The sequence below is a fragment of the Oncorhynchus mykiss genome, chromosome Y (genome assembly GCF_013265735.2).
Source record: "Oncorhynchus mykiss isolate Arlee chromosome Y, USDA_OmykA_1.1, whole genome shotgun sequence".
Taxonomy (NCBI): Eukaryota; Metazoa; Chordata; class Actinopteri; order Salmoniformes; family Salmonidae; genus Oncorhynchus; species Oncorhynchus mykiss.
In genome coordinates, this window is record NC_048593.1 from 14913414 (window position 1) to 14929156 (window position 15743).

The 15743-nt window shown below is 42.3% G+C and overlaps 1 protein-coding gene across 5 annotated transcripts in view; it reads right to left on the bottom strand.

The window, feature by feature from the left end:
• LOC110509697 (erbin) overlaps positions 1-15743 on the bottom strand; it is a 128768-nt gene that overhangs the window by 98980 nt on the left and 14045 nt on the right. For 4 of the 5 annotated variants that reach the window (XM_036967589.1, XM_036967586.1, XM_036967588.1 and 1 more), the window contains exon 2: positions 7353-7428. The exons of the other annotated variant lie outside the window; for it this stretch is intronic. The gene's annotated coding sequence lies outside the window, so the exon portion shown is untranslated. The remainder of the gene's footprint in view (positions 1-7352; positions 7429-15743) is intronic. 5 annotated transcript variants of the gene reach the window in all.

The following is a 15743-nucleotide window of genomic DNA, read 5'->3' on the forward strand; positions in this document are numbered from 1 at the left end:
TTTGTTGCAACTAGACTACTGTTCCGTAGTGTGGTCAGGTGCACATGCATACGCACACATTGTGATATTGTTGTATGGTGGTTTTGAACATTTTGTGTGGTGGTGTAGGGATGTTATATGATGTACTGTTTCATCTTTAGCTCATTCAGTACAAACATAGATCACTGTTGTATCTTTTATTTTATATGTTATGTGGGTGCTTTGGTGTGTTTGGACCCCAGGAAGAATGGGGATCCCTAATAAAGACAAATCTACACCAGGGGTTCCCAAACTTTTGATATCTGAAAATTCTCATGACCACCAACCATGTGGGAAAAAAAACGTAATTTGCAAAACATTAACATTATTTCTGATTGTATTCTCAACTCACCATCATATACTTTTAATGTGGTGCTATGAAAGTAAATTGCAAATTAGTCTGACAATGTATCTTATCTCACGACCACTAATGAGATGGGTGTGCTTTTTTTTTTTTTAAAGTTCCCCCCCCTTATAATTTTCCCCTAATCCGACCACCCTCCCCTAACTTGAATAAACTAAATGGACAACACCACTTAGGCTTCTATTTCACACGTATAGATAATTTGTCCTTTGTTTGTTTTTAGTCCCATCCTTCAGCTACCCTCAACCCCTCCCATCTATCTCTGAAGCCCACCCAGTTTTGATTTCTATTTGCCATAGTTTTATCAACTGTGCCGTTTCAAAAGATCTGAACCTATATACATTTCACGCACACAGTATATTTTTACATTCGTTATCTTGTTATTTTTAGTCCCACCCTTCAGCTACCCACAACCCTCCATCTCTGAACACCATGCAGTTTTGATTTCTATTTGCAATATATTTTTCAGAGATGGGTGTAATTGATGCATGATGCGTCAGAGCTTCTCAAAGTCATGGGGTTTGGTCGACAGTGCACACCATCTCTCCTGTCACATACAACATGGATCGATATTTGTTTTTAATGCAGAAGAGAGCACTGAAATCACGTACCATGAGTTTTAATGCGCAGAGGGAGAAGGCACAGTATTCCCTTTGAGTCAGTAGCCAAAACCCCTCCATAGATACCCATGAATGTGTTGTCTACAGCATTTGGTGACGACAGCTCGATCTGCTGCTCGATGACTGTCATTTCAACAGTCAGGATCACTGTCAAAATTATTTCGCTGATTCGGTCACGCATCCTTAGATTTTTTTTGTATTTCCCCTGCATGCTTGCGTTCAGTTAATTCAGTTCCCAAATATGTCTGTTACATAGGCAAGGAGACACATTTTCTTTTAATTACACAGAAAGTCCCTCTCTCAATTTAAAAAATCTTACTAACAATCCCCCTCGAAAACCACCAAGCCTCAATAGAACATTGTCATGGTCTGATCCCATATCTCCACATAGTTTTGTGAACAGGAGTGCGCAATGTAGTTTGCGATCAAAGCTACCTGCAGCATATTCCAAGATGGCGTAGCAGTGGGATGTCTGTTTTGATTGTCTTGTCCCGTCTGTTTATATACTGTTTTTCTTCGTTTGTATTTAAAAAAAAAAAAAGTAATCTCAATTTCCATCTACAGACTGGACATACTCTCCTGCAACCCACCAATGTGGTATGGATCTGCTATTTTTTAAACTTTAGAACCGGAACTCCCTTCAGAAGCTAGCCAGCTAACTAGCTACTAGTCAATTAGCCACTGCTAGAGGTCATCACCGATAACCCGGACATCTGCCAGCCTCAGCCCGGTCAATTCCTGCCAGTCTGCACAGCACGAAATTAAACCAGAGCATATCGGACTGCTTTTCTCTACCACGTCTTTGGATTCCTACCGCAAGCTCTGAACCTTTACTCCGGATCATCGCAGCTAGCTAGCTGCTATCCGACTGGCTACTCCTGGCTAACGTCTCGGTCCCGAAGCAAGCACCAGTTAGCCTTGAGCTAGCCTCAAGCCAGGCCCATCTCCCGGCTAGCCAAAGAGATCCATCAGACAATTCCTGGGCTTCAATACCTCTTGACAATTGGCCTGGACCCTTTGCTGCCGACACGGAGCCTCGCCGATCAATCACTACTGGTCTGCCGAAGTAACCGTCCAAGGGAGTTTCAACAGGCTCTCCCGTTGCGACGTCCCCGAGGCCCATCTGCTAGCCGCCTAGCAACTCACTGGACCCTATGATCACTCGGCTACACATGCCTCTCCCGAATGTCAATATGCCTTGTCTATTGCTGTTTTGGTTAGTGATTATTGTCTTATTTCACTGTAGAGCCTCCAGCCCTGCTCAATATGCCGTAGCTAGCCCTTTTGTTCCACCCCCTACACATGCGGTGACCTCACCTGGCTTAAATGGTAACTCTAGAGAACAAAAACCTCTCTCCGTCACTAAATGCCTAGGCTTACCTCCACTCTACTCACATCCTACCATACCCTCGTCTGTACATTATGCTTTGAATCTATCGTTCCGCGCCCAGAAATCTGCTCCTTTTACTCTCTGTTCCGAACGTACTAGACGACCAGTTCTTTTAGCCTTTAGCCATACTCTTATCCTACTCCTCCTTTGTTCCTCTGCTGATGTAGAGGTTAACCTCGGCCCTGCAGCCCCCAGCATTACTCCCGTTCCCCAGGCGCTCTCATTTGTTGACTTCTGTAACCGTAAAAGCATTGGTTTCGTGCATGTTAACATTAGAAGTTTGTTTTATCCACTGCTTTAGCACACTCCACCAACCCGGATGTCCTAGCCATGTCTGAATCCTAGCTTAGGAAGGCCACCAAAAACCCTGAAGTTTCCATCCCTAACTATAAAATGTTCTAACAAAATAGAATTACCAAAGGGGGCAGAGTTGCAATCTACTGCAGAGATAGTCTGCAGAGTTCTGTCATACTACCAGGTCTGTGCCCAAACAATTCAAGCTTCTACTTTTAAAAATCCACCTTTCCAGAAACAAGTCTCTCACCGTTGCCAGTTGTTATAGACACCCTTCAGCCCCCAGCTGTGCCCTGGACACCATATGTGAATTGGTCGCCCCCCCCATCTATCTTCAGAGTTCGTACTGTTAGGTGACCTAAACAGGGACATGCTTGACACCCAGGCCATCCTACAATCTAAGCTAGATGCCCTCAATCTCACAAATGATCAAGGAACCTACCAGGTACAACCCTAAATCCGCAACCATGGGCACTCTCTTAGATATCAACCTGACCAACTTGCCCTCTAAATACACCTCTGCTGTCTTCAACCTGGATTTCAGCGATCACTGCTTGCATGTGTAATGGGTCCCCGGTCAAACGACCACCCATCATCACTGTCAAACGCTCCCTAAAACACTTAAGCGAGCATTCCTTTCTAATCGACCTGGCCCGGGTATCCTGGAAGGATATTGACCTCATCCCGTCAGTAGAGGATACTTGGTTGCTCTTCAAAAGTGCTTTCCTCTCCATCTTAAATAAGCATCCCCCATTAAATTTTTTTAGAACTAAGAACAGATATAGCTCTTGGTTCACCCCAGACTGCCCTTAACCAGCACAAAAACATCCTGTGGCGTTCTGCATTAGCATCGATATGCATTAGCATCGATATGCAGCGATATGCAACTTTTCAGGGGAAGTCAGGAACCAATATACTCAGCCACTTAGCTTTCCTAAGGCTAGCTTTTCAAACAGAAATTTGCTTCCTGTAGCACTAATTCCCCCCCCAAAAATGTGTGACACTAAAGTCCATGGAGAATAAGAGCACCTCCAGCTGCCCACTGCACTGAGGATAGGAAACACTATCACCACCAATAAATCTACAATAACCGATAATTTAAAAAAGCATTTTTCTATGGCTGGCCATGCTTTCCGCCTGGCTACCCCTACCCCGGCCAACATCTTGGCACCCCCTGCAGCAACTTGCCAAAACCCCCCCCCCCCAGCTTCTCCTTCACCCAAATTCAGACAGCTGATGTTCTGAAAGAGCTGCAAAATCTGGACCCCTACAAATCAGCTGGGCTAGACATTCTGAACCCTCACTTTCTAAAATGATCTGCCGAAATTGTTGCAAACCCTATTACTAGCCTATTTAACCTCTCTTTTGTACCGTCTGAGATCCCTAAAGATTGGAAAGCTGCCGCAGTCATCTCCCCCTTCAAAAGGGGGAGATACTCTAGACCCAAACTGTTATAGACCTATATCCATCCTGCCCTGCCTTTCTAAAATTTGCGAAAGCCAAGATAACAGATCACCGACCATTTCAAATCCCACTGTACCTTCTCCACTATGCAATCTGGTTTCCGACCTGGTCATGGGTGCACCTCAGCCACGCTCAAGGTCCTAAACGATATCATAACCACCATCGATAAAAGACAGTACTGTGCAGCCGTCTTCATCGACCTGACCAAGGCTTTCGACTCTGTCAATCACCGCATTCTTTCGGCAGACTTAATAGCCTTGGCTTCTCAAATGACTGCCTCGCCTGGGTCACCAACTACTTCTCAGATGGAGTTTGGTGTGTCAAATCGGAGGGCCTGTTGTCCGGACCTCTGGCAGTCTATGGGGGTGCCACAGGGTTCAATTCGACTCTTTTCTCTGTATATATCAATGATGTCGCTCTTGCTGCTGGTGATTCTCTGATCCACCTCTACAACACTCCTTCCGTGGCCTCCAATTGCTTTTAAATGCCAGTAAAACTAAGTGCATGCTCTTCAAACGATTGCTGCCTGCACCCTCCCGCCCGACTAGCATCACTACTCTGGACGGTTCTGACCTAGAATGTGGACAACTACAAATGTCTAGGTGTCTGGTTAGACTGTAAACTCTCTTTCCAGACTCATATTAAGCATCTCCAATACAATATTACATCTAGAATCGGCTTCCTATTTCGCAACAAAGCCTCCGTCACTCATGCTGCCAAACATGCCCTCGTAAAACTGACTATCCTACCGATCCTCGACTTCATTTACAACATCGTCATTTCCAAAATAGCCCCTAACACTCTACTCAGCAAACTGGACGTAGTCTATCACAGTGCCATCCGTTTTGTCACCAAAGCCCCATATACTAGCAACCACTTCGACCTGTATGCTTTCGTTGGCTGGCCCTCACTACATACCCGTCGCCAAACCCACTGGCTCCAGGTCATCTATAAGTCTTTGCTAGGTAAAGCCCCTCCTTATGTCAGCTCACTGGTCACCATAGCAACACCCACTCATAGCACACGCTCCAGCAGGTTTATTTCACTGGTCATCCCCAAAGCCAACACTTCCTTTGGCCACCTTTCCTTCCAGTTCTCTGCTGCCAATGACTGGAACGATTTGCAAAAATCTCTGAAGCTGGAGTCTTACATCTCCCTCTCCAACTTTAAGCAGCAGCTTACCGATCACTGAACACAGCCAATCTGTAAATAGCACACCCAACTACCTCATCCCCATATTATTACATAACCTCTTGCTCTTTTGCACCCCAGTATCTCTACTTGCACATCATCATCTGCACATCACTCCAGTAGTAATGCGAAATTGTAATTATTTTGTCTCTATGGCACATGTATTGCCTACCTCCCTACTCTTCTACATTTGCACACACTGTACATCAATTTTTTTTCAATTTTTCTTTCCTATTGCGTTATTGACCGTACGTTTGTTTATGTGTAACTCTGTTGTTTATGTCGCACTGCTTTGCTCTATCTTGGCCAGGTCGCAGTTGTAAATGAGAACTTGTTCAACTGGCCTACCTGGTTAAATAAAGGTGAAATAAAAAATATATTTTTTAAATCTCAGAGTTCTGCGCTAAGCTCTTTTGCCGCCAGCTTCTCTCGGTGTATCCATTATAGCTCAGTGGGTGTATCATAAAATGTATCCATATGGCAGAGGGAGACAAATTCATAACTAGAGTGCAGAGGCCAGCCTTCCGTCCCGCCATAGATGGAGCCCCATCTGTGCAAAAGCCCGCCATTCGATCCCATTGAATCTGTTTTTCATCAATATAGCCAAGCAGCACATGAACATCTCCATTGCATGCACGGTTATCATGATAACAATGTGTTCTCGTGAATAGAATTCCCTGACATGTAGAGAAAACAAAAGTCAATGAATGGGCATCTCGGCCCTCACAGCTAACATCAGGTGGGGAGATTGAGTTCTTCAGTCAGTTTCCTCTTGATTGCTAGCTAGAGCATAAATTCCTAGTTTAACAGTGTTATCTGACAACAGTATTGATGCGAGTTTCTGCGTCTCTGCCTCCCCACACATTGTTTACACCATATTAATTGCGGCCAGTAATATCAGTCTCTGCAATAGTGTGTGGTTTCATAGCGTAGTGGGCTTAGCCAATTACCGTGGGAATGATTCAAGTGAAACGGTCAAGTGCCGTCTTTTCCCCATGATCTAAGAGCGCTCTCTGGTTGAATTTTAAATGTTGGATTTTAATAATTTTTTATTTAGATTAAGGTTAACCACATTACAATGACTGAGTCAAAAGACGTTACAATGTTAAACCAGGATTTTGGAAATTCTCCCACGACCCCATTTTCATATCAGGTGACCCCACATTGGGTCTTCACCCCTAGTTTGAGAACAGCTGTTCTACACACACACGTACTGCACACCCAAGCTCCCATAAGCCTACGGAAATGACTGCCTATGCAAACATTTTTTAAATGAAGGGATACACAAAAACTGTAGACAAGCTACATTGCTTGCCAAATCACAACAGCTATATCACACATTCAAAATGGACTGGTTGATTAAAGTAGGGAATATATTTATCTACCTCTACCACTCCAGTATCCTTGCACATTGTAAATATGGTATTTGCACTGACCCCAGAACTGTATATATAACAAATACAAATATAAAACACACACACACTTTAACCCTACATATATGTACATGGCTACCTCAATTACCTCATACCCCTGCACATCGACACCGCACTGGTATATTTAGAACATGAATTCATTTTCTAATAACTTCAATACAACGGATTTCCTACTAAGTTCAACAAATACTTAAATATTGTTGAATTCTGTTTTAATGTCTGGATTAAGGTTAACACTGATTTTATGAGGCCCTAGCTATGCAGACTAGGCTATAGAGAATCCCTGCATTGCATTGTTACAGGAAGGATCTGGGAAAGGTAGGCACTTGGATAACAAATGGAGGTTGTCCAAAAAAAACGCTTCTTTATCATTCAATGCCACCATTGTTCAGAGTCACGATGTTATCCAGAGCCATGTTGTACAGAGCACGGATCAAGGTCAAGTCCAGTAGGTTGCTTATCATCTCTGTATGACTTATCGTAGCCACACATGGCTTTAACCAGCAAATCGGGAATGTTGACTATAGTAAACAGGAAAGTATAAACATGGGCGGTCTACACTGCAATGCTTTTCTTACCTTGTCATTTATGACCTAGGCCCCTGGATCCCAGCTGATGGCAGGTGAGAGACCCAACAGCAGCACAGGTGCTTATCTGGAGAAGGGAATAAGCAGATTTGCTGTGTTAAGTACAGATGCACTTACGGTAAATCTTGTCAATCTAAGCGTTAAGACTAAATTACCTGTTATTGGCCCATTACCCATATATTATTAGTAGGGTTTTTACATTTTAGAGGCCCCCCTGTTGGCCGTAGTGACAAAATGTTGCTTTTTTTAAAAGCTACTTTCATGCAATTCTACACATTTTGTCATGCGGTGGAGAGAAAAATGTACCGTTTTGTAATTTCCTTCAATTCTACAGTTTATGCTATGAGTGACTCAAACATTAAAACAAAATCAACAGGGGCCCCATGCCATGAATTTTTGATTCTCCCTGGCAGTCTAGCTTTTCTTTTAGGGATTGCTAGTTCTCAAAGATGGTCTCATAAAAAATATATAGGTCCATTATCTTTTCTACATATCTGGTTTTAGTCATTTAGGTTTACAATTGAGTTGTTTTTTCTATGCAGAAAAAAACCCTGATTAGGCAGGATTATCTGAGCCAAGTTATCTTTATCTACTTAAACCAATATGGAGAAAGATAGGGGAGTCTGATGTAAGGCTTTTGAAAAAGAGCTCATAGTAACACTAGGTGTCCAGGATTTCACCATCCCCCACTCTGAAGCTGGGGCGGCAGGTAGCCTGGTGGTAAGAGCGTTGGGCCAGTAACCGAAAGGTTGCTGGATCGAATCCCCGAGCTGACAATGTAAAAATATGTCGTTCTGCCCCTGAACAAGGCAGTTAACCCACTGTTCCCCGGCAGGCCGCCATTGTAAATACAAATTCGTTCTTAACTGAAAGCTCTGAGGCAGTGCATATGTCTACATTTAATTTGGTGTCGTTTTGTATATTGACTTTTGTGAGCCCCCCCCCCACAAATTGAAATTCTACAATAAACTTAAAACATACAAAATAACCTATATCTTGGGCAACAATTACATTTATAAAACAGAAAGGTAAGCTGTGTTTACAATTTGATTCAATAGTCAATGTAACCTAATAAGCTATCTTTAATGCATGCGAGCTAAATAGAAATGTAACTAGCCCATTATTATTATTATTATTATTGTTGTAAGGACATGCCTGAATACAGTATTGGTGAATGAAACATTTGTGAGACGTCAGATGGATGACAATAGCTCTATTATTATGACTACGGCAGGGAGCGGGACGAGAAATATGCATGACATCGTAGGCAAACAACTGGATTGCGGCATTATTTTAACTTGTCACAAAGAAATATATCCTGTTTGACAAAGAACCTCTAGTTCAAAACGAGTCAGAAAACATTTATTCTGAATAAAGCATATCGCAGTATGATAATCCTCCACTGTTGTTGTGGGCAAATTAATGATACTATCCTATTCCATTATGGTGGAATAACTAGGCTTTTTTTAGGCTACATATGTGGTTTGTCATCTCAAAAAACATTGCTAGATTAGCTGTATGTTTTGTCAAGATTGGGGCTAAAGGATGCTTTATCCTAAACTACATTATGAAAATATATCCAAACACCTCTTGGAAAGCCATAGGAATAAAGTAGCATTAAAATACACAGCCTAGTGTAGACTAGAGTGTAGCCAGTAAGGCCCATTCTGTGGATAGACACTACACAGTGTAGAACATCCACACAGGATGGGGCTCAACAGTACACATGGATATTTCTGCCATTGAAAGTATACATTTTGGGGGGGGTGGAAAAACCCTTTCAGTGTAAACTTAAAGCAGATATTAAGTATGTAGAAGATATAGTGGACCTAGATATTTGTAAATAATATAATCGTTAAGAACTAACAAACACCAAACTAAAGAATTGAAAAATTCCCATAACAATTTAGCAGAATTTATTAGAAAAATAACAGCATTAGCCATTGCAAAATGCATAGAGTTGCAGATAATTAGCTTTTCTCAGCTACATGGATAAGTCTGTAGAATTTAAGGAAATTGGCACAAAAAAAACCAGCCCACTACCTAAGCCCCTTTTTGATGCAGAAAAAACCCTGGGATGATAATGATCATTCCTCTTGGCCCAGCGTAGCATGCCCTACATCAGGCCAGTATTGTCTGCCTGTTCATGTCATTGCGGCCCGTGGCCTTGCCAGCTGATCTGACACAAACCCAAATCAGCCCTGGGCTCATCCCTACCCCCCGACTATCCCTGTGCCGATACAGCACAATGGAGCTACAGTGCAGCCCAACGCAGTGTGTGTATGTGTGTGAGGGGTTTTAATTGCACACAGGCCCTGACTCTCACAGTCAGCTGAGCACACTATTGGGCTGCATCATCGCCACTTATTACATTCTGCTCCACTTCCTCCGTAGAGCTTTTATGTCTGTCATGTATTAAGGATTTACTATGGCAACACACACGCAGCATCCATTTATAGGCCTACAGAATACACACACAGTGCATGTATATGCAAAAATACAAGAACTCACGTATGCACCACTCGTAGGTGCACACTCACAAGTACAATGGGGTTACTGTAGTACTCTCCCTTTGGTGTGCTGTGGAGTGAATAAAAGCCTGTCTGCCTGACCTGCACCTAGCAGACACCATCACATACACAGGGCAGATCATTAGAAAGACTGGAGGAGTGGAGGACACAGTGTGGTGAGGGGAAGAGCAGGAGATAGCCACCATTACAATGGACGCAGTGTGTACCGCATAGGCCTGTCTGTCATTCCTGGCACGTGTTTCGGCTACATGTAATATTGTGGTGTGCTTATGCATAAATATGCTCCTAGAATGTCTCTCTGTGTAGGCACTACATATAAAATAAGGATGTGGGTTTGTGAATATGTAACAGCCATGCAGTAGTAGTGAAAAGGGGAGGAAGGGAGAGAGAGAGAGAGCGTGAGTGAGACAGATGTTCTCTAAAGTGGGTCACAGAGGCAGGCAAATTAGTAGGGAGAGGCAGAGTGCACAGATGTGAGTTCAATTTGACAGACTGGCATGTCAAATGTTTCACAAACTGACACCTCCCAACAAATATTAGGGTTATATTATAAAGTCAACAAAATATTGTGAATCGCCTACCAATAATGTTTTTTTGGCTGAAATTAAACAGGCTACTGGCTACTTTTCAAAATGCGCATTGAGGCATAATCGGATGGTGTGGCGAGCGATGGCAAACAACCAGCACATCAAACAGAATATTCAGCACAAGATGCGGAATTCAACATCATTGCGCACAGTCTATTGAAAATTAAATCAGGCAGATTCAGAAAGGTGTGAGATAATAAGAGGAGGAATGGAACTAGGAGTCATCACATCAATCTAATGGTTAGTTCTGACACTGTCATCTGTGAGATAATGGTTAATTTAGCCCAACACAGCCAAGTGAAGGGGATTTTGTGTTGCCTCTTTCAACAACAACTTGTGTACAGCTACCAAGGCTTTCACCCCTCTAACACACATCATTATCTTCTACAAACAGATGCAAACAAATCTCTCAATGCCTCAATGGCTCATTTCTGTATACAAACAAATCAAATTCTCTTCTCCATTTTTGTCCCAGTATCACTCTCTGAAATGTCTTACAAAAGACACTTACGGTAAAGCACACCCAAAGGAAGCCCAGAATTGCAAGAAAATGGGCCGCCATTTAACGTTAGCATCAATATTTCTGAGAAAACTATAGTGCTACATCGTCCGCTTTTCACTTATCTGCTCAGACATAGGTCTATCCATAAACGTACCGTTTTTTACTGTATAGAATCCTGCTGTTGGCCATTTTAGTCAAACAACCCAGTCTCCTCAGCAACATACAGGTCAATGCCTGTAGATGAGCTGTCCTGGTCTGACCCAGGGTTTTCGTTGGGTCTGAGCGGAGCGACTGGTGTTTAACACCATCATGTGTCCGAGTCCTACAGAGAACAAGGCTCTATCCTCACTAACCCAACAACCGTTTCCATCCCTGCTGACTTGGCACACAAAATGAAAACCTTTTTAAAATGTTGATTGCTCTTTCCTCCTTCGGCAACCCGAACACAACCACCCGCCCACAGCAATGAGAAAATCGCATTCCACAAACTCCAGTGAATTACTGCCCTGGTTTTAAGACACCCTTTGCTCCTGCATGGGGTGGGAGTTAAGTTAGGGAGCTGGAGCTATGAGGTTTCCATTTACACCAGCCAGCCATCAAGTGAAACTGGCCAAATGCCATTCTCTTGACTCAGGGACAATAGCAGTAGGCCTACAGTATGTACTTCAAATCGACTTGGGGTTTAATAGGCTGAACACCTTAAAGGGCATTTGTTTACTCAGTGCAGAGTGTAATCTCAACTAGTGATGCACTGATATGACAATTTTTGGCCGATACCCAATATTTTCCTTGCAAAAAACCCCCCCAAAAACAATACCGTTAACAGATAAACATTTTAGTGGCCTTTTAAGCATTCTAGTACAGTTAAATAGTTAACACACACGGACACAGCGGTCTAAGGCAATGCATCTCCGTGCAAGAGGTGTCACTACAGTCCCTGGTTCGAATCCAGGCTCTATCACATCTGGCCGTGATTGGGAGTCCCATAGGGCAGCACACAATCGGCCCAGCGTCATCCGGGTTTGGCCGGGGTAGGCAGTCATTGTAAATAAGAATTTGTTCTTAACCGACTTGCTTAGTTATAAAAAAAGGTTACACACACCAAAAAATGATTTTGTTGGCATTTACGCATGTCCCCATTACCAGTAAAATATTATCAAACCTATTTCTTTCACTTACTTGCTGTGCTGTTTCGTTGTTCATTTCTTCAGTTGTTTCACTCTCAACCAGGATTTCTATAGAACGCCGTTTGGGTCTTTACGTGTCAAAAAATATAATTTTATTTTGAAGGCAAACAACAAATTCCACTATTGTGCCTAATCCTTATTGTGGCTAGCTCCACAACAGATAACCCGTCCGGTCGAGCCTCACTAGCCAGATGACGCTAGCTGGCGGCTTATAACATTAGCTTTGAGAAACAGGGTTAAGTAGCTGGCTAGCTATTTATTTTCATGAACTGAAGTTCAATATCAATAGGCAAACAACAAGTGGCAACCTAGCTAATACTTACAAGGATTCCAAAATCATTGCTAAGAATAATGAAAATGACTGCAATTTCTACTGGTCATTGTTTTCAGGCTGGTTGTATTGGTGCTAGCTAGGTACCAAGCTAGCTACCCCAGAAGTTGCGGTCAAACAAAAGATGCTTTATTACCAACTTGGAAATTTTAAAACACATCGTTCGTGGCGGGTGCTTGCAGACTTTTTTGTAGCTTTGACAGTGCTACTGCATATTTTTTGACACGCAAAGACCCAAACGGGGTTCCATAGAATGCATGTCATGAAGCTAATAGCAGTGACTATTACTGTGCAACTCTGTTAGGGCAACATCGGACTAAATAGTGTACTTGGTAGTGTGTACCGGTGCTCGACCAGGCGGTGAAAGCCCACATCACCCACGACAGAGAACGGTTGATTGTCAAGGACAATGAATCCCATTATCTTGGATTTAATGGATTTTGCCTTTGGAGTTGTCTCGTTAAAATGTTACTCTTTCAAATGACTGCTTGACTTGTTGACTGCTCGATCCACACAGCAGACATTGTGGGCTAGTTTAGGAATGCTGTGTTGCACGTATAGCGCAACATTTTACGTGGCGTCATTACGTAATGTACCTACGTTATATAGGTGCGCATGTCGGCTTTGACATCGGTTTTGCACATCGGGCGTTAAACTAGACATTGGCCGATACCAATGTTGGCATTTTCTAGCAATTACGGTATGTTCACCGATATATCGTGCATCTCTACTCTCAACCCTGTGAGTGTATGCAGGCTTTTGACTACATCGAGCTTAGCGCTATACCACCAACTAATTGTTGAGACCTAGTGCTGGGGCTGGGACAAAATCCCCCACGGACACTGCAGCCCACCGAGACCGGGAGCAAAAAGTAACTGTCATTGTGTCCCACTATGCATATGTATTGGTTTTGTTGACAAAGCCACACAACCAAGTGAACATAGAGATAAAAGCATTCTCTTGGGCCTCCTGATGACTTCCAGTTTGAGAAATGTCAGTTAACTGGCTGTTGATGAGTTGAACAAAGGGCAGATGTAAGGGGAATCAGTGAAAGGGGTGGACAGTGAACTTGACAATGTCAAAGCCAAAATGACTGAAATAGGCCCCATTTCTAGAGAGGAGCCACAGGGGAACAGTCACTGATGTGCTACAGGGGGGACATTTATACATTAGCAGTCGAAAAGGCCAGACCCTACTCCCTATAGATGATGAATGGGGTTTCAATGTCATTTCTAAAGTGATTCAGATTAAAGAGAGTGTGGGAGAGAGAGCAGGGAGTGTGGGAGAGAGAGAACAGACTTGTGCATATTCTTAAGGACGCAGATAGAAAAATCCAACGGTTCCAAAGCTGCTGTCACAGGCAGCAGAAAAATGGGTGATAGATACACTGAATCAAAATATAATTTGTGCACACAAAATTTGAGGGAAATAAGGTTTTTGTGAGTATGGATCATTTCTGGGATCTTTTATATTTCAGCTCATGAAACATGGGACGAACACTTGATATGTTGCATTTATATTTAACATGTTATAGATATTTTTGTTATACAGTACCAGTCAAAAGTTTGGACAGCTACTCATTCAATGGTTTTTCTTTATTTTTACTATTTTCCACATTGTAGAATAATAGTGAAGGCATCAAAATTCTGAAATAACACATACGGAATACTTCCATTTTTGCAGTAATGCTGCAATTAGTTGGTTGTAATTTTGAGTTGAGCAGACATTTCCATATATTTTTGTTTGCTGCATGTGTGACCTAACTCCACCAGTCCTATTTATGATATAATTTCCAAAGATACATTTTTATGAAAAATATTTTAAAAATATCAAAAACAAGACATTTCTAAGTGACCACAAACTCTTGAATGGTAGTGTAGAACTTTTCAAAGAAACGTGGGTCATCATTATTTGGTCCGTAAAGGTTAATGAGCCATATTCATTTATGGCCCAATAATATATTTAAAATAATCCATCTACCATTCAGATCGGTTTTGACAATTCGCACATTCTTTAGAGAATAAACCCCTTTAGAGTTTATTTGCCCATGGCAGAAGTATTTCACCCCCTAGTCCTTTTTCCACACAACTTCATCTGAAATTGTTGAATGAGTTTCCTGTAAACAATAGCTATATTACTTCTTTAAGCCAGGTAAATATTGTTAGTCTTTTCTTACTATCTCCTAAGCAATTACAATTACAACTGGCTGTACTTATTTCACCAATTACCATAATGAGATACAAGTTTCAAATCTATTTTTCATAATATATGTTTGTAAATGTACCATTAAAAAGTACCACACTGTAGTGATTGAGTGTCCATAAAGCTGTACCATATTAGCATTGCTACTAAGTAACACTCCAATTGTTATCCACTATTCCACCCGCTAAAGCCCCTTGCCATCCCAAGATGGGATGTCCTCCCAGTGACCGGCATTCTACCACCGCCCCCCTCCCCCCATGAAAGGCCAGGACCCATCCTTCAAAAAGAGCACACAGTGCCACCCACAGAATAGAAGCAGATTAACCGCTAAAAGCCTTTCCAATGCTCTCACCTCAATTTGCTTTATAAATAGTGTTAGGTTATAAATAAAACAGAGTTAAAAACTAACAGACAACTAGAAAAAGCTCAAACAGACAGCTGAACAGAAAGACATATGCACACAAGCAGTTATTTAAAAACCTTCTTCATATGCCGAGTCTCCTTACACATCTGGACAGCCAATACATCTCTGATGCTAGACAGGACTTCAGTGATGTATGTTCTTTCTCACTTCATCTGACCTCGGCGCAAATTCGTCACTCCTCCCCAACTTATGGCTGTCCTGTTGACTTGTACCAGACTGTGGACCTTCTCCTTTCCATAGGAAACCTGATGTCAAATAATAACATGTTTGGACAGAATGTAAACATTCTGCATTCCCTTCTCTCCCTCAGTCCCACGAACAAGGATTTCAAGTTTAGAAGCCAGAACCCATCAGTAGCGATTAAAACACTACACCCAGATGGTTGAATATCTTAATTTCCATCATTAACAATGAATATGCGTAATAATATCGACCCGTAGCACTAACATCTGTAGCCATGAAGTGCTTTAAAAAGGCTGGTCATAGCTCACAACACCATTATCCCAGAAACCCTAGACAAACTCCAATTTGCATACCGCCCCAAGAGATCCACAGATGATGCAATTTCCATTGCACTCCATACCGCCCTTTCCTTTGCTGTTCTGGGATTTATTTGCA